At 50.7% G+C, this 18,192-nt stretch overlaps 1 long non-coding RNA gene across 1 annotated transcript; it reads right to left on the bottom strand.

Moving 5' to 3' along the window:
* Positions 1-2,128: 2,128 nt before the first annotated feature.
* LOC112676412 (uncharacterized) lies at positions 2,129-14,508 on the bottom strand. Its single transcript, XR_003146505.3, has 6 exons — positions 14,025-14,508; positions 12,290-12,570; positions 9,850-11,824; positions 9,366-9,619; positions 7,590-8,029; positions 2,129-2,523 (listed from the first exon to the last, which is right to left on the bottom strand). It is a non-coding gene; the product is annotated as an uncharacterized LOC112676412 (long non-coding RNA).
* Between the last annotated feature and the right edge of the window lie 3,684 nt (positions 14,509-18,192).

Genomic DNA, 18,192 nt, shown 5'->3' with positions numbered 1-18,192 from the left:
CAAGGAAGGCAGGACCTGGAGGCTTCAGCTAAGTGTTCATCTCAAACCCAGGGACTTCTATTGCTATAAAAGAAAGGAAGGACTCATTCTGGGAAGACTCTGATACATCCTCTGTGGTTTTGGCCTTTTTTCCTGAGTCTGCAAGGAACTAGCCCTGGGGGTAGGCAAGGTCTCATCATTTCCTTACTGCCTTAGTCGTCACAGGCTGCTATCATCAAATCACCAAATCACCAAAGACTGAGTGGTTTAAGTCACACACATTTATTTCTCAGACTTTTCAAGGCTGAAAGCCTGAGATCAGGGTGCCAGCACGGTCTGGATCTTGGCTGAGACCACCTTCCTGGTTCACAGAGGGCCGTCCCCTCCCTGTGGCCTCACATGGCAGAAAAAAAAGAGCAAGCGGGCTCTTCTTATAAGGGCAAGGCTCGCTTCCTTGGGGACTCCACCCTCATGACTAATCACCTCCTAGAGGCCCCACCTCCTAATACTAACATTGCAATTAGGCTTTCAACACAAGGATTTTGGGGAGGACACAGACATTCAGTCCATGGTACTAGGCAATATTACTCTTACGGTGACATTCTTTATCGGGAGTAGCCAATAGGAAAGGAGTTCTTCTGGTGGAACAAGAATCTTCTAGAAGTTTTCTCAATGGACAAGATAATTCCCATTTGATTTGGCTTGATTTTTGTTTGTTTGTTTGTTTCCTTATTTGGCCTTTGAGTCCTTTGGCCTCAAATTTCACTTATGGTGCAGTCACCTTGCAAACCAACACAACACACCATCTCACAAGGAGGCAAAGAAAAAACAATACAATAATAATAATTAAAAAAAAAAAAAACCAACAGCAACCCTGCAGAGTCACAGCTGGCAGCTTTGAGAGCATTCTCGGTTGACTCACAATTTGATGTCTCCTGTGGACTCAGCAGTATCTCATTTCCAGGCGCTTCCTTGGACCTGTGGTTTAGTGTCTGAATGAACAGGCAGGTGCCTGGCGATGAAAGCAGGCTCCTCAGAGCTATTTTTGCCACAATGACTCAACGGGGGGCAGCAGTGCCTTTCTCCTGACCCACTTCCCTCGACCCCTTTGCAAATGCAGCCCCGAGGGATTTTCTATTAGTGTCTGGCTTGCTTTCCCCTCTTCACCCCGGCTGTCCAGGAGGGAGAGGCTGCCTGGTTTGCGTTTGACTCTCAGGTTATTAGACAGCCTTCCTAAAAGTGAGAACCAGGAAACCCATGCTGTGTGTGCAGTCGCTTGTTCTGCTAGGATTGTGTTAACACTTCTGCTGCCGTGGACACAAATCTCTGTTTATGTCTGAACCCTAAGTCCATATCTTCAGCTCCACACCTCCGATGGAGGATTAATGTTAGGAAGCAAGATGCAGAATGATTTGGGGCAGTGAAGGGAGGTGTGATGTCTCCTGTGGACTCAGCAGTATCTCATTTGGGGCAGTGAGGGAGGGTCTTGGGAAAGGGGCAAGGGGAGAGAATATTAACAGAAAGAAGGTATTCTCAAGAACAGCATGGTGCTGTTCTCCAGAAACAGAGGCAATCTTTTAGGGCTCAGCATGTGAAACCCATGACATACTGCACCAAAGCTGATATTCTGATCGAGAATTTTGTATTTAGGAAGCTAGATGAAGTATCAAGCCTCAGGAAACCAGAGAAGCCTTCGTATGTTGCTCAGCTCATGTGTTATATTTGAATGAAACCTTGACACACGGCCGCTTTCACCAAAAACTCAAAAGGTGGGACTCTGTAACTTTTCTTAGTAATGTTCTCGTTTCTTGAGACCATTGTTGATGGCTTCTTCCAAACGTGTACTTGTCCCACTCCAGGGATAGTTCTTGGAGATGAGCAAGCACTTCTTCTAAAGCCATCGGCTCATCAGCTCTAAGGACCCCAGACCCTGTGATTCTCAAGCTTTCCCCATCCATCGGCCACCGTGCCCACCTTCTGCTGCTATAAAAAATAATCACTAATGGGAAATACTGGTGCTGTCGATATAGGAACATTTTGTGAAATATCATAAATAAACCATTACTTCATGCCAGTACCAGAGGTGTAGAAATTAATGTAAACATTATTTTATCAAGGGCATTAACATAATAAGAGTGGGATGATTCACTGTCCCCCTGAAAGGCTATGGCACTGCTTCATGGCCCACATCTTGGTGTCACAGCACAGATTTTATTTCAGCACCCTCTGTGGTAATCCCCAGAACTGGGACCTCCAGAGACACTTGCATATGTGCACGAAGATGTTCCTGCCATTATTTTGGGGAGTAGCAGAGAATTAAAGAGAAACCAGATGTGCACAAGTGGTCAGCCAGCGTGCCTGGGCATTAGGTGGTAGCACAGGGTGCTGAGGGGTCGACGGCCATGCTCCACATGCTCCCAGGAAAAGCCACCAGGACGGCCAAGTTCAGCAGGAAGAAGCCAGGAGCCAAACGGCAAGCAGAGCCTGATTGGATTTGTATAGAACAACAAGGGTACGTTTGTTTGCTTGTGTGAATATTCAGAGCTGAAAAACAGAAGGACACAGAGAAATGTTAATAATGTTTGTGGGACAGGAAGTGGAAGTGAGTGTGGGGAGAACAGGAGGTCTCAGTGGGTAGAATGTCTCATTCTCTATGTGTCCTGCTACTCTTGTGTATGGATCATTTCAATCATACCAAAATATGATTTATAAGTGGTAGAAAACCCTATAATATTTTATAAAAATAATATTCAAAGAAACTGACCACAGACTGGGTACTATTTCATATTCATGAATTACTGATAATGGTTTAGACTACAACAGCCTTGTGGCACATCTCAAGGAAAATGGTCATCTTTGAGGCACACATACTGAAGTGCGTGCAGGTAAAATAATATGATATGCAGTTATGAAAACTGCATCTCTATTCCTACATCTAAAATACAACATTTGGAATTATTATATACATATTGTTAAAGTATTTCAAATAAACAAGCAAAATTCTGTGAGGTTTCCTCAGGAAAGCGCATGGGGATTCCAAAGTCATTCAGAAACCAGGGGCATGGAGTATGAGGTCCAAGGGTGTGGGGGGCTCATGCTCCATCTCTGGGGGCCATTTCTGCCTCAGATCCAGCCTTGGGGTTCATTGCAGATTGCAGGCCCTGCGTGGTCACAGTATTTGAGTTCTTGAAAGAAACTAGACGTGCATTTGTCCTTTCTGATGGCTGAGTAATATGCCCACCATTTACTTTGACATGGATGGAACTGGAGGGTATCATACTGAATGAAATAAGTCAATCAGAGGACAATCATCATATGGTTTCACTCATATGGGAAATATAAGAAATAGTGAAAGGGATTATAGGGGAAAGGAGGGGAACTGAGTGGGAAAAATTAGAGAGGGAGACAAACTTCCTAACTCTGAGAGACTCCTAACTCTGGGAAACGAACAAGGCATAGTGGAAAGGGAGGTGGGCGGGGGGGTTGGGGTGATTGGGTGACGGGCACTGAGGAGGGCACTTGATGGGATGAGCACTGGGTGTTATACTATATGTTTGAAAATTGAATTTAAATTTAAAAAATTAAAATAAAAAACTAGTCTTGCAAATAGGGGGTTTGCCTGGGGCTGGCAAGCAAGGTGCCTGGGCTGCTGGATTTAGGGAACCCACGCTCTGAGGGCCAATCAGACCCTTAAAGACACTCAGACCTGGCACCGCTGGAGGTGATATGTCCCTGGCTTCTGATGCCTCCACTAGTCAGGCCCTTTCTCCTCATATTCAAATATGACCCCTAATGTAATTGTATGTGTGTGGGTGCACGTGTGTGTGTGCAGTGAAGGAGAATGTATCTGAGGACCACTAGGCCCATGGGCGGCCAGCGTGATTTCTAAGCTCAAATTGTTGCTGTGGAGGGGCCCTTCCCTGCTTGCAGGCAAATGAGATCCCAACAGTAAGCGGCAGAGTGCTCAGAACCATGCAGGTGGTGGAAACCAAGCCCATCAATCCCATAACCAGAGGCTGGAGGGAAGGTCGCTTGAAAGGTGTCAAGGTTGATTTGCACATATGTCAAAGTCTCTCTAAATTGCACTTCCTCTATAAATATTTTGTTCAATAGAAAGGGATTCTTGGGATCCCTGGGTGGCGCAGCGGTTTGGCGCCTGCCTTTGGCCCAGGGCACGATCCTGGAGACCCGGGATCGAATCCCACGTCGGGCTCCCGGTGCATGGAGCCTGCTTCTCCCTCTGCCTGTGTCTCTGCCTCTCTCTCTCTCTCTGTGACTATCATAAAAAAAAAAAAAAAAAAATTAAAAAAAAAAAAAAAAAAAAAGAAAGGGATTCTTGCTGGCTCAGAGACACCTGCCCAGCCAAGTCACTCATGTTGGAACCTCCTCATGGGGCTAAGGACTTTCTCAGACATTTTTAAATATAAGCAGGGAGCATGGTGCTTATTTCACAGGTGAAATACTGTGTATTCCTCTCCTCTAAGCTCAGAGCTGAAATGCCTAGGCTTTGTCATGATAAATCTCAGAGCAGAAAGCTCTGGGAGGAGGGGGCAGAGAAGTGATGTGTGAGCCTGAGCAGCAGCGGGAGATGGTAACACAGGGCTCTGGGAGCAAGTGGGCAAAGGAGGGAGCAAAGCCAGGGCACAAGATGCTGCATCGGGCTCTGGCGGGGTGGCTGTGTGGATGCCACTCACCGTGTCGTGCCTGAGCAGGCGCATTCTGGGTAGTGAGGTGCCACCGTGCAGGACAGAGATGGACCTTTTTATCACAGATTAGAATCTACTGGGGCTGCAGAAACTAAACACGTCAATAAAGACATGAGCAGCATCTTTCCAGAAGGGCAGAGAGCTGTGAAGAAACAGAAAGGGGGCTCCCAGGGAATGGTTAGCAGCAGGGGCAGCCGGGGACCAGGTAGCCAGAGCAAGGTCTGGATCCGAGGACAGGGACCCACGGCCAGCACTGCCCTCTTAGTAACTGCCACGCGTGTAACCAGCAAGAGAGGTTCTCTGGTGCATGGGGCATGGGCAACCCACAAACCCTCCTGCACGCTGGCGCCCTCATCCCTTTCTGCGCTCGCTACTTATGTCTAGTCTCATTTTTGTGCTTTAGTGCTTCCTCAGCTAGCCTGTTTTAGTGCTTTTCTTCGGCAATGAAAAGATTAGGGCTTAAGCAGATTGCCACGTTTGGGGCAAGGTTATGAGAACAACGAAATCTGGGCTTGATGCCCCCATGAGATGAGCCGGCAACAGTGTGAACGATGTGACACCAGAGCAGCAGAAAACCTGCCTCGTGGAAACACGGAGGGGCTTTTAGAGGCTCCACCAGGTGGCTTTCCGTCTTCTTCCCGTCTTTAACTTCAGGCAGGATAATGCGGTGGGAGGAGCCACTCTGGAAAGGTGGGGAAGCCTTCCACCCCCAGGCTGCTGGAGGAAGAGGTTCCTGCTGCGACACTTGAAAGCCCAATAGACATGTCTGAATTTATAATACACTCTTGAAGTGCTCATTCATAGTCCTGAAGGCAGTTTCAAAGCCACGGAGAGGATGCATGATGTGGGACCGGCTTAGGTGCTGGGAAGGGTGTCTGGGGGGCTGTCAGGACAAGAGCACTAACTGCACTGCTTGGAAAAAGGCGCCAATAGCTAAAATGCTACCACTTAATTCTATTTGGCAAATATTTGCTGTGTGCTGTCCATAGAGCACAGATCTAGGAAGGGCAGGAGGTGATACACAGGGCCTGTGACAATGCGTGGTATGAGCTGGGAGGAGCACGGGTATCCCTCCCGTTCACTCCGCACATGTATGTGTGTGTGGGGGGGGGGACGCTGCTGTGTGCAGGGTTCTCTGTTGAGAGCAGAGAAGACAGGTGCCCCGTAGCCATGAGGCCAGCCACATCTCAGAGAGGGCTGTGCTGCCAGGCTTTGTCAGGAGTGACATCATATAAGCAGAAAATTGGGAAAGAACAAGGTGTAAGAAGGGTAGGAATATGGGCAATGTTGTGGGATGTACTACTGCAGGGGACAAGGTGGGTGGGCTGGGGTCCAGGAAGCTCTTTTGGGAAAACCATGCATGACATAACAGGTCACAGAAGAGGACCAGGTGGGGCTAGGAGGAAATTCATTCTGTTAACTTCACCTGGAAAGCTACCGATTGCCTGCCATGAGCCAGGCACAGTCTGTCCCTGGGGGATAGGAGCCCACACACCTGCTCCGTGAGCTCACGTTCTCTGAAGCACAGTGCCAACTCCAAGATGGGGGTGAGCATGCAGGATATGAGTGGTGGGTGCTAAGTGACAAGGAAGGCAACAAGGAAATGCCGCTAGGTATTACCTTTCCATATAAGACGGCAAGGAGAAGCCAGTGAGCAGGTGGGATTGAAGTAAAGCCCTAAAGGAAGCTGTGATATGAATCCTGGCCAGGTCAAAGAGAAGACTGCTCCAGGATGTCAGACCAGACAATGCAAGGGTCCTGAGGCAGGGACAACCTGGCAGGTCCTACAAAGTGGCCAAGTGCAGCTGGAGCAGGATGAATGTGAGGGTGATAGCACAGCATCTCTGGCTGCCACTGGGGCAACAGACAAGGGCTGTTGGGGTGGTGGCAGGAGGGACACTAGCCACGAGGCCACTGCAGTCAAGCGGGTGAGAAATGCAGACAGCTCACAATGTGTGTGCAAGCATGAGGTTGGGGACAAGTGCCAAATATGTTGACCATATTTTGACAGATTGGCTGGTCAGGTGGATGTGGGATTTGATGTCAAGAATGAGTCTGGGTGTTTGGGGTGGACCAGCCAACTCCTGACAGGTTGCCATGCCCCCCAGGGGAGTGACAGGTGTGAGGGTCAGAGCAGGAGCGGAGGAAATGAGAGTTCACACCTTGTAGACCAAAGGAGGGGAAGAAGCAAAGCTGCCAAGGGGTGCGTAGAGTGTACACAGGACTCCCGGCTCCCTGGAAATCACAAGGAGGGGCGAGTGGTGGGGTGAGGTCCGAGAGGGATGCCACCCACGGCATTCATGCATCCAGGTGTGGCTGACGGTAGCTGTGCCAGCGTTCTAGGGTGCCACTGAGGGAATCCCAAGTCTCCTTCCCTCTGAGGCATCGTCAGTTGTAAGACCTGCCATTATTTTATGTTCATTCAAGAAATAAATTAGGCTGATGCTTACATTATGGAATGGTGCTGTTTTATCCCTTGGAATTTGCATCGTATGCATATTGTGTGCATCCAAGGTAGACTCTGGATTCATACCACACAGCTCTCTGTGCTTGCAAGAGGCAAAGCACACACAGAATAAATCTGTTTGCAAACTTCTGCATTCAGACTCTGACTCTTCTGAAACATTCTGAGGCCAGAATCATCACTGTTCAGGTTTTCCCATACACTTGGGGACAACAGGTGGTCATAAGCCATGGGTGATGCTGCCTGCCTCTCTCTCTCTCTCTCTCTCTCCCTTTCTAATAATCTCACCTATATTCAGAGAATTTTCAGGCTATCCTGAGATGTTCAGTGAACTGAAGTTATGGTATCTTCTTATAAGTACACTTCTGTTGGACACAGAATACATCAAAACACTGCAAAACACATGCTGATCACAGAAATGTTAATGCAAACAACAACACCTTTTGGAACCAATGGCATGTGGTTGGATCGAATGCCCAGCAGCAGGGTCCAGGCCAACAAGGGGACAAGGTGTTCAGAAGAAACGTGTGTACTCAAACGGGCAAGTCTAGGAGCTGTGTTCTGGATAAATGTCTCAGTAAACCATGCCCACAAGGTGCCGAGTGCAAGCTCGCAGACCTCGGTGACCTGCACCAAGCGCTGGTGGCTCCCTGGAGTGGTGGTTGAGGGTTAAATGGCCTTGCTTGGGGACCTGGCCGTGGCTTCTCCCATGTAAAGGGTCAGCTGGCCATGGTTCCGTGGGTCTCACCCCCAGTAGGCGTGCGTTCTCAAGCTGACTGCGCAAGCAGAGTGCAGACCCACAGGCCTGTCGTGGGTCAGAAGGAGCGCTGTCCCGTGTCTCCCATCCTGCCGTCCATAGCAGGTCCCGCCAGCCTAGACTCTAGAGGTAAAGAAGGAAACGCCATTCACTGAGAGGAGTTGTGTGCTTCTGCGCCAAAGGGAGTGGATGCGTGGGTGGAGAAGCTCGGGGCCTCGGTTCCAACATGCCCCAGGCAAGCCTGCCGAGCACTCATCCCCAGAAACACAGTATGAGCTCACAAGGGGAGTGGGGTGTGGTCAGACTTGCAAGGTTTGCAGGGGTGTCAGGCTCAGGGTGCGTCCCCTGGTGAGGGTGGCCAGGTTCAAGGGGAGCTAGATGGGGTCTGGGGTTCCCGCCAGGACAGTCGGAGGGGCTGCCCACAGGCTGCTGGAACCCCCCGGGACTGCCAGGGGGCTCGGCTGGTAGAGCATGCAGCTCCCACAGCTGTCATAACAAAGGAGCACACTCTGGAATAAGAGAAACTTGAGCTCGCACAGTTCCAGAGGCCAGAAGTGAGAAAGCTAGGGTCAGAGGTGCCCTGCCTTCTCTGAAGGCACGAACAAGGGATCTGTGGCAGGCCCGAAGCCCAGCTCCTGGCCGTTGCCTGCCACCCCTGGCTTTCCCAGCCCACAGACACACGCTGGGCACAGTGAGCACTGGAGACCCCTGGCACCGCCCCCACGGGGTCCTGCAGTCTCTCCCCCCTTCTGAGAGGACACAGTCACTTTGGATGTAGGGCCCCTTCCTTCAAGCAGTGTGAGCTCATTATAACTCATTACATCTGCAAAAAAACCCTTTCACACTAAGATTGCATTCTGAGGTTCCAGGGAAACACAGATTCGGGGGGGCCAGTGTTCACCCCAGTGCAGAGAGGAAGGTTGAGTCAATCTTCCACATGTCAGGGAGTGGGAGGGACTGAAGGGAGCTTGGTAGATGGCAGAGGTGCAAGGGGAGAGAACCTAGCCAGATGGTGTGGGCCACGTGCTGCGGGCACCAGGCTTGGTGGCCTCCACATCCTCCCTCCTCACTGGCTTGGCTCAAACTACTAATGGGAACCCTCCTACGCCTTCATCCCATCACCCTGGTGAGCTCAAGGAGCCCCAGGACCTTGGGGCTGGCAGCTTCTCTGTGCCACCCGTCTGTGCCCACCCAGTCCCTGCTCTCCCTGTTCTGCCACGATGGTGTTCCTGACCCGCCCTTGGTCCTGGGCCATCGCTGCTGGATGCAGGCCGCAGCCCAGGCTCCCTGGCAGCCTCCAGGCATGCTTACTGCCCAGGGGACAGCAGTACACATCAAAGGAGTATGAAATTTCACCCGGGAGCAAAGAGCAGTGGTCGGAGCTGGCAATGGGGACCTGGGGATATGCAGATACCCCACAGTCACCAGGCTTCACCTCCCAAAGACAGGGCTCCCTCACCTGTGTGTCCAAGGGGCTGCTTGAGGAGTGGGACCAACTTCATAGCTGCTGTCCTATGCAGCTCGAAACAGGAGTGCAGAAGGGATGCCTGGGACAAGTATATCTGGTTCCCTCTTTCTCTTTACAGAGAGTGTTTTCCTGTGACTTTCATTATTCACCATGTCTGTTGAAGTAGTCCTCGAATCCATAAACAGTCTGCAAACAATAGTTCGGCTTGATGGATTCCAGCAAAAGGAGAAAGCAACCAGTGTGTCCTAGAAATTTTAAATCCTTGTTTGCACACAAAGCAGTGCTGGCGAACATTCGCCATATGCTTGTCAAAGGTGGGATAATGAACTAGTGTCCCCGCCCAGAGATGGCCAGTCCTCAGCCCCCAGAGCCAGTGGGTCAGTGGGGTCATAGAGGGCATTGCGGTGGGAGTCACCTGGCCCCAGGATCTCCCAAGTGGGCCCCATGGGATCTCTCACAGCCCATCTGACCCTACCTGCACCTCCATCTGCCTCCCATTCTCTGGATCATTCTGAGGCAAATCCTAGACATCATAATTTTTTACTCATAAATACTTCAGAGTGTATCTGTAAAAGATAAGGACCGTGATACCATCATGTTAATAGACAGTAAGACCTTGATAGCACCAACAACCCACCTGTGTTCAAATTTCCAGTTGTCTCATGGACGTCGTGTGGAGTCCAACCACATTTGCGTGCTTTTATTTTTTTAAATTTTACACGTGTTGATTTAAATCAGGAGCCAAAGCAGTGCCACACTCTTGTCCTGGGAGTGATATCCCTAAACCTCCTTTAATCTTCGGAGACTCCCCACTTTCCTCATCTGCATGCGTGGGAGAATCCAGTTTCTGTGTCTGGCGGAGCTTCCTGGTGTAGGCTCACCAATCCCGTCTGCAATGGCCATGTTACTACTCTTCATCTTGTGTGGTCCTAGAAGTCGGAATCCAGGTCACCAGGCTCAATGGGGGGGGATGTGGGTTTTGGGCAAGAGCTGCAGGGTGGAGGCAGGGTGAGGCAGGGAGCACATGACGCTGGTGCCAGGGGTCGTCATGCATGAAGCCTGGACCCATGACTCCAGCAGCCAGGGCTGCACAATGCTGCTATTCTGTTCCTTCTATTCTTATTCATCTGTTTGGTGAAAGAACTCTACCAAGAGAAGTTTCCCCTCAACTATCCTTGGTTATGCCTTGCCAACATTTTCAGAATAGTGTTTTGATGGACACACATCAGCCACCCGTGTAAGGTTTGCTGTGTGTAGGGGGCTGAGGCCTGTGAGTCTCCAGGGCCCCACGGGGATCCTGACAGATCACTCACCAGCCTTGGTCAAGCACTCAGACACAGTCCGCCTCTGGCTGAGGCAAAGGAGCGCCATCCTCTTGAATGCTCTCTGCTTCCAGACTTCTGGCTTGAGGCCCCTCAACATCTCCACACTGGATTGTGTTGAACCATGTCCCTGTCTCCCCAAATTCCAGTGATGGAGAGCCAATACCCAATACTGAGTTAAGATGAGGTCACAAGGGTGGGCCATAATCCAGGATATTTGCTGTCCTCAGGAGAAGAGACGGCTTGGACACAGATACATACTTGAACAGACCTCCCCCATCTCTGCTGTCATGTTCCTGAGGCAACCCCAAAGGTGGCCGGTACCCAGCTGAAGCTGGAGAGAGGTCTGGATGCTCAGAGCCATTGGATGGGGCTGCCCCCCGTACACGGTCAAATGTCTGCTGACCATTAGTTTCCCCCTGACTGCTGCTATTCATGCGCTTGCTGCAGCTCATGCTTGGCTAGCACTTTGCTTCTGCAAGTCATTCAATAGTTTTAATCCAACAAATGTATATCGAGATCATATGTCAGATGCTGCTAGGGATAATGGATTGAAAGGGGAAATAAATTGTGTCCTCTGCCCCCACGTTGCTCACAGACCGGTTGAGACATAGATTTTTAGCAGGTAAATATATCACGTGGTCACTGACACTGATGAGCATTCACATTTGCACTAAGAACGGCAATGAACTCAATCTGGGAAGGAGAGTTTGGTGAATTGCGTGGGTAGAAGATGGAGAAGAAGGAGGTCAAGTCTCCAGGGTCTGCAGCTCAGGAGCTCGTGTGGACAGAGGTGCCACCCCCATGGTGAAGACATGGGAGGAAGTGGCCTCAGAGGCAGATTTGCAGGACATCCAGGTGGGGGGCTCTGGCAGAAACTGTGGTACCCTAGCTTGGGGCGCATGGGGACAGCCTTGATGCAGCCTTGGAATGAGCCTATGACCAAGGATGGAGCCCCAGGGACAACAATTCTTAAGATCATTCTTTTAATTGACAACATATTAAGCTGGGCAGCAATGTTGTTTGGACACTTCAGAGGCTTCCCTGTTGGTTTCCCATGTCAGCTCATGGTCAGTTAGGGGGGTATGAAGTGAAACTCCGTGGTCTCAGCACAGCTCCTGAATGAAACTGGAAGAGGAGAGGAGTCAGCAGTGATTGCCATGAGTTGCCTGGTTTTGCTTTGTTTCCCTCATATTCCCTTCCAATGCCAGAATAGGAGTCCTATATTAATGAGCTTACCGCGCCCCCCCGACCATCTCCAGCATCCCACTCAAGAAAGCAATGGCCTTGCTGTGCAAGTGCAAGCTCAAGACAGACCTTGCATCCTCATCCCTCAGACGCCCTGCTAGAAGGACCTCCTACCGGTAACCCCCGCAGTGCTGAGCCAAAGCTAAGGACAGGAGCACTCAGAGAGGGTAGGGACGTGAGCTTTGGAAGTAGACAGGGCTGAACTATAATTCCATTTCCATCCCTGGCCAGTCCAGATTCCACATTTGCAAAATGAAGAGGATCACAGGGATTTCATGTTCTCGCAATTAGATTAGATCATGCCCAGCCCCAAGCACCTGCTTCTTGCCCTATTTATACACTCACTGTCAACACCAGCTTGCTTCTTTCAGTTTACCCAAAGCGGCAACAGGAGTTGTACAACACCAAAGAAGTGTCCATGAACTTGAGAATTGGTCCGAGATATTTGCTGACCTCCCAAACATGAAACTCCCAAAGGAAAGACCAAACGTGACTCCCTTCGTCTTGTGTTCATCAGCAGAAATGCGCAGGTCATCATCAGAGTGACACCTTGCTTCGTGCACTCGAAAGTCCACATAGTGTAAATGGTGTTTGTATCCATATCACAGTGTCTGATGCTTAGAAATCTGTCAGATAAAATTATTTGGAAGTGAGGAAAGCGGAGGCACGTCTTCTCTTGTCGCAGCTCCACCATCCTCAGCCTACTAGAATAAACATTTAACATGCAGGAGCTCCATGTGAGCCGCCCAACCTACCAACTAAGATTCTTCACGGAAACCGCACACACTCGCAAACTGCACAGAAGAGTGGTCGTGGTGCAGGAGAAACTACACGCCTGGTTTTGGGGTGGTGGAATGGTGGGGAAACAGAGGGAGGGAGTGCCATGAGGACAGGCAGCCCAGGCAGCTCAGCTGGAGGTGGAGGGGGCTGCGCCACAGGGCAGGAAAGGCCCTGAGAATAGCTGAGCACGCACTGTGGTATGTGACATCATATGCTCCATCAGTATTTGAAGGCATAGAGGGAAAAAGCCAGGTTTTCTTTGGACCGTATTGTGTAAACTGAGCCCTATTCCTGGGCCAGGATGCAGGTGTGGGATTTTGCTTATTCAGAATCAAAGATGATGAATTTGATTGTGCAGTGACCACACCACAGGAGACCATGACTGCATCCCCCTCGGGCCATCCCCAGACACTCCAAGAGACCAGGAAGGGGATCTCCTGGGTGAGAAGTCTGTCTCTGCTGTCTGGGCACTCTGGGAGTGGGCAGGAGGTGCCAGCTGAGGCTCTGCTTGGAATCCAGAGAGAAGGTGGAGCGCACAGGCCAGGGAGCGGCACATCGGGATGGAGACCCAGGTGGGGCTGGCCTAGTGCTCCTATAGCTGCTGGGAGACATGTGGGAGGATGGCAGGGACACTTACATCAGGTAAGTACCTGAAGCCCCCTCCAGACTGCAAGCATTCGGTGGGCAGAGCGGGGCTCTGGGAAAGGCTTCTCTTAAGGCTGGAACCACAGGCAGGTACCAGCAACAGTGCCAACACTCCAGTGGCCTCTTGGTTGAACTAAAATACAGCCCTTGGCAGGGCCGTCACGCCCTCACTGAGCGGACCCCCAGGCGGTTATGGTGACCACGGGCCTGGTTTGCCCAGAAAACAGGACCTTTGGAACTCAGACTGAGATAGTCACCCGCCCATGAGCACCGCCCCTCGTGCTCACTGTGCGAAGACACTGGGGTTTTTGGAACACCTGGCCTTGCGCTTTGGCCCCTGATCCCTCTTTGTTGGCAACAGTCTCAGCCTGTCCTCCCAGTGCTGACCTGATTCTTGTCATCCTGGTCTCACTTGCAATGCCAAGTGAAGCCTTCCTGGCTGCCCCCTCTGCTCCCGCTCTGTTTTCCCTTTATCACAGGGGTCACCTCTGTCAGGAGGGATTTATTTGGGTGTTTCTCTAGGAGGAAAACTGTTTGAACTCCATTCAGTGAATGCAAACAGGGGAGACGGGGAGCACACAGACCAGGAGCTGCTGCCCCAGGACACCTTCTGCTTGCCGGCACACCCACACCCCATGTCATTATGTGAACGCACCTGCTGAGGCACATGAGTGGGGTGTTCAGGTACCACCTCTCCTGGGTGTCCCTGTGGCTCCTCTCTCCCCCGCAGGTTCCCTGCTTCCCATTCCACCCTCTTCGTAGCTGTTGTTTGTTTCGGAAACAGGCTTTCTGAGACTGACACCCAGGGCTGCATTTTCCAACAGTGCCTCCGTCCCTTCTATTGTGCGCGGCCCTCTCTGCATGCTGGCTTCCGAGGCTGTACCACCGTCCTCGTCTTTCACCGGCTGTCCTTCTGTCTGTCCTCCTCAGAGAGTGTGGTCTCCGTGCTGCTGCCACCTGGGTCTCAGGCCAAAAGCAGTGTTGCTTAGCTTTAAAAGCTTCTATCAATCCTTTTCCCCCTTTTAAATAGGCTTCAATCTTTTCAGAGTAGTTGTAGGTTTGCAGCAAAACTGGGGGGAAGGCACAGAGATTCTCCAAGTTCCCTTGCCCCCACATGAGCAGCCTCCTGACTGCCAATATCCACACCAGGGAGACGTTTGTCACAATTGTGACCCTGCACTGATGCGTCTCCAGCACCAGAGTCTAGGGATGACATTAAGGTTTGCTTTTGGTGTTGAATGTTCTGTGGGTTTGGGCGAATGTCCATCATGCATCCACCTGGTGTGAGTTAGCACACAGAGTCCTCTCACTGCCCTAAAGCCCCCAAGCTCCGGCTGTTCACCCCTCCCCACAGGACCCTGGCCACCACCCACCTCTCTCACTGGCTCCATCACTGTGCCTTTTCCAGAACGCCACAGAGCTGGAATCACACGGCGACATCCTTCATGGCGTCTCTTCCTTGCTCATTTCTCACATCCTCTGTCCTCCCCCCACATCTAGAAGCATCCGCAGCCAGCACAGGGCGCACACAGGCTGCCGTGTCTATCGAGCAGTCACGGAGCAAAAGGAGAAACACAAGACAGCAGTCTGACCCAAAGGTCTGTTTCGGGGGCCCTTCCCCTTCCCACCTCCCAGTCCTCGCTGGAGGGGCCTCCCCTGAAGACCCTTCCTCCCCCACGGGCCCCCCATCAAGTCTCATAAAAATATCAAACGAGAAAGTAAAATCTCCCCCTGTTTTTCAAAAGCAAAACTTTAACGAGTGGTCTTTGATCCACAAATGTAATTAGCATTAGAATCGGAGATAGAATGGATGTTTGTCTAAAAGCATTAATTTAATTCCTGGCCCAGTTTTTTCTCTTATCAGAGCTCTCATTCTAACGGTGCCCGTGGCAGAATCAGAAATCAGAGGGAAGGAACAAGTGGCTCTCCATGCAGCAGGAGCACAAATAAAAACTCCACTGAAAATACTTTCAGAATCAAGGTGCGTGGAGTGGCTCAGAGAAGCTGGTCTGCCATGCACGCGTGTCACAAGCCCACCCACGCGGCCCAGACGTGCGCTCTCACCCACACTCGGCGGGGGCTCAGGCCTCACCTGCCGTTTGCCTGGAAGTTTCTCGCACTGAGATTCAGGAGCTGCTGATGTCATGTGGCATTACAGGTGCAGTTGTAAAGGTCCGGTGAGGTTTTGGGGAATGAGGAATGCTTTCTCTCATTCCAGGTGGAAGAGACGTGGATTTAAATTCTCCCAGGCCCCGGCTGTGGCTGTAAGCATACCCAGGCTGCGTCCCTAAGCCCCCACAGGCCGGGTCTCAAACAGCCGGAGGCTGAAGCCCGAGACCCAGGCGTCAGCCGTCGGCTGAGGTGGCTTCCTCTGAGGCCTCTCCTCTGAGGCCATGCAGACGGCCGCCTTCTCCCAGTGTCCTCACACGGTCGTCCCTCCCCGTAAGCCTGTGTCCTAATCTCTTCCTACACCTAGTCCTTCGGGATGAGAGCCATGCTAACGGCCTCTGCTTATCTCAGCCACCTCTTCAAAGACTTCATCTCCAAACAGGGCTCCCCTGGAGGTGCTGGGGGTTGGGACACCCACAGTGCAGTCTGGGGCCCTTTCAGCCCACAACAAGACTCAGAGGCTCGTCTCACCAGCTAGAGAACCTCTGTAGGCCCCTGGGTTGCAAGCCCTGACTCCAGGAATTTCAGGGGGAGATGCAGGGTCTTCGCAGCCACCAGAAGACACTCAGAGGCTCTCCCCAGCCCATCTCAGATCACCGACTCCCCCTCCCACCATAAGCTGGCTCGTGTGAATGAGTCCCATGCATTCACATCCCTGCCTTCCTTTGCTCCTCGGAACCCTCGCCAAGCCTGGCGTTCACCCTGCCATGCTGATGTCTCTCCTTGGCTCGAGGATTTGCCGTGTTTTAAAGGTCGATAACATGTAGGTGTTTCCCCATCCCCTTCATGCTGTTGTCATCTGCCATCTTTTTTCATTTCCTAAGGAGGAAAATAAGTCCAGCGGAACAAAGGCTGTGTGACTGTGCCAAAGGCAGCGCTCAGCACCATATCAAAGCCATGCCGAGTGGGAATAATTACTCGCACTCAGCTGGGGGTGCCAGTGACACCATCTGAGCACCAGGACCACTCATTCCTTTCAACAAGGAAAATTAAGGAGAAAATTCTGGTGAGAGGCCAGCACCCGGGAGACAGGCAGGATGGGCCTTCTCTCCTCCAGTGCTCATGTGCTGGTTGTTTTTAACACGAGACAGCAGCTTCCGGTCTAAGCAATGTTTTGTTTTGTTTTGTTTTTTAATTGGAGTTCGATTTGCTAACATATAGCATAACACCCAGTGCTCATCCCGTCAAGTGCCCCCCTCAGTGCCCGCCACCCAGTCACCCCCACCCCCCGCCCACCGCCCCTTCCACTACCCCTTGTTCGTTTCTCAGAGTTAGGAGTCTCTCAATGTTTTTAAAAAACCTAAGAAGGGGCAGCCCCGGTGGCGCAGCAGTTTAGTGCCACCTGTAGCCCAGGGTGTGATCCTGGAGATCCGGGATCGAGTCCCACGTCAAGCTCTCTGAATGGAGCCTGCTTCTCCCTCTGCCTCTCTCTCTCTCTCTCATGAATAAATAAATAAAATCTTTTTTAAAAAATAAAAAGCCTAAGAGGAGGAGAAAGAAAAACAAAACACTTCTTCATCTTCCATCCAGAAATCAAAATAAATAAATAAATGAGAAGGTTGGCTGATGAGGAAATTGTGGGCTAGTTAAAGGACTTTCTCTTATTTAGTAATTGATTAGGCTGCTCTTCAGAAAAGTCAGCATTTATTTGTTTTTTATTTCAAAAATATGTAAATTCATATAAAATAATACCTAATAGCTGAGGTCATATTGTGCATCCTTCAGCCTCCAGACAGAGCCACGTTTAATTTGCTTGCAATCTGACCAGGGCATGGGGCTCCCAAATTAAGTTGTGAACAAAAGCAAACAATATGCCTGTCACATCCTTCCAACTTCCCCAACTGGGTTCACTCCATAGAAGAGCAGGGAGTGTGAGCAAGAACTCTTAAAATACAGACAGGAAGCGTTATATAGGGGAGGAAAGGGGACCAACAAGAAGAGTGGGTGTGCTTGTATATGTATGACAGTATGTGCATGCGTGTGTGCACTGTATATATGTGTGCATGGATATGCATAAGTGTGTGCATGCGTGTGTGCAATGTATATGTGTGTTCATGTGCCCATGAATGTGTATGAGTGTATGTGCACACATGTGGGTATATTGTGTGCACGTGTATGTGTATAAGAGTATGCGCATGTGTGAATACATGTGTATAAGAGCATGTACATGTATGTGTGTGCACAGATGCATAAGAATATGTGTACACAGATTGTGTACATGTATGTCTATAAGTATATGTGTATGCATTCATGTGTATAAGAGTGTATGCATGCATATGTGTAGAGCATGTGTATGTGTGTGCATGTGTATCAGAACTTGTGCATGCATATGTATAAGAGTGTATGCACATGCACATGGATGTGTATAAGAGTTGTGCATATGTGTGCACACATGCATAAGTGTCTGCATACCTGTGTGAATGTGTATGTGAGTTTGTACTTGTATAAGTGTGTGCAGGTGTGTGTGCACAAGTGTGTGTTCATGAGAGTGTGCCATGTGTTTCCTGAGGTAGAAGGATGTGCCTCCCTCCCCACCCCTACAATCTCTGTGGTCATTTCTGCCACAGCTCCCCTTTGAATGGGTGGGCTCGGTGCCATTGCATCTGGAGGCCTTGATGCCATGAACCTCGTCCATCCCAAGCTTGTGATGAGCA

This window comes from Canis lupus, chromosome 26 (genome assembly GCF_003254725.2).
Source record: "Canis lupus dingo isolate Sandy chromosome 26, ASM325472v2, whole genome shotgun sequence".
NCBI lineage: Eukaryota > Metazoa > Chordata > Mammalia > Carnivora > Canidae > Canis > Canis lupus.
Note: the sequence above shows the minus strand (reverse complement) of the source record. Positions and strands in the feature narration are given on the sequence as shown.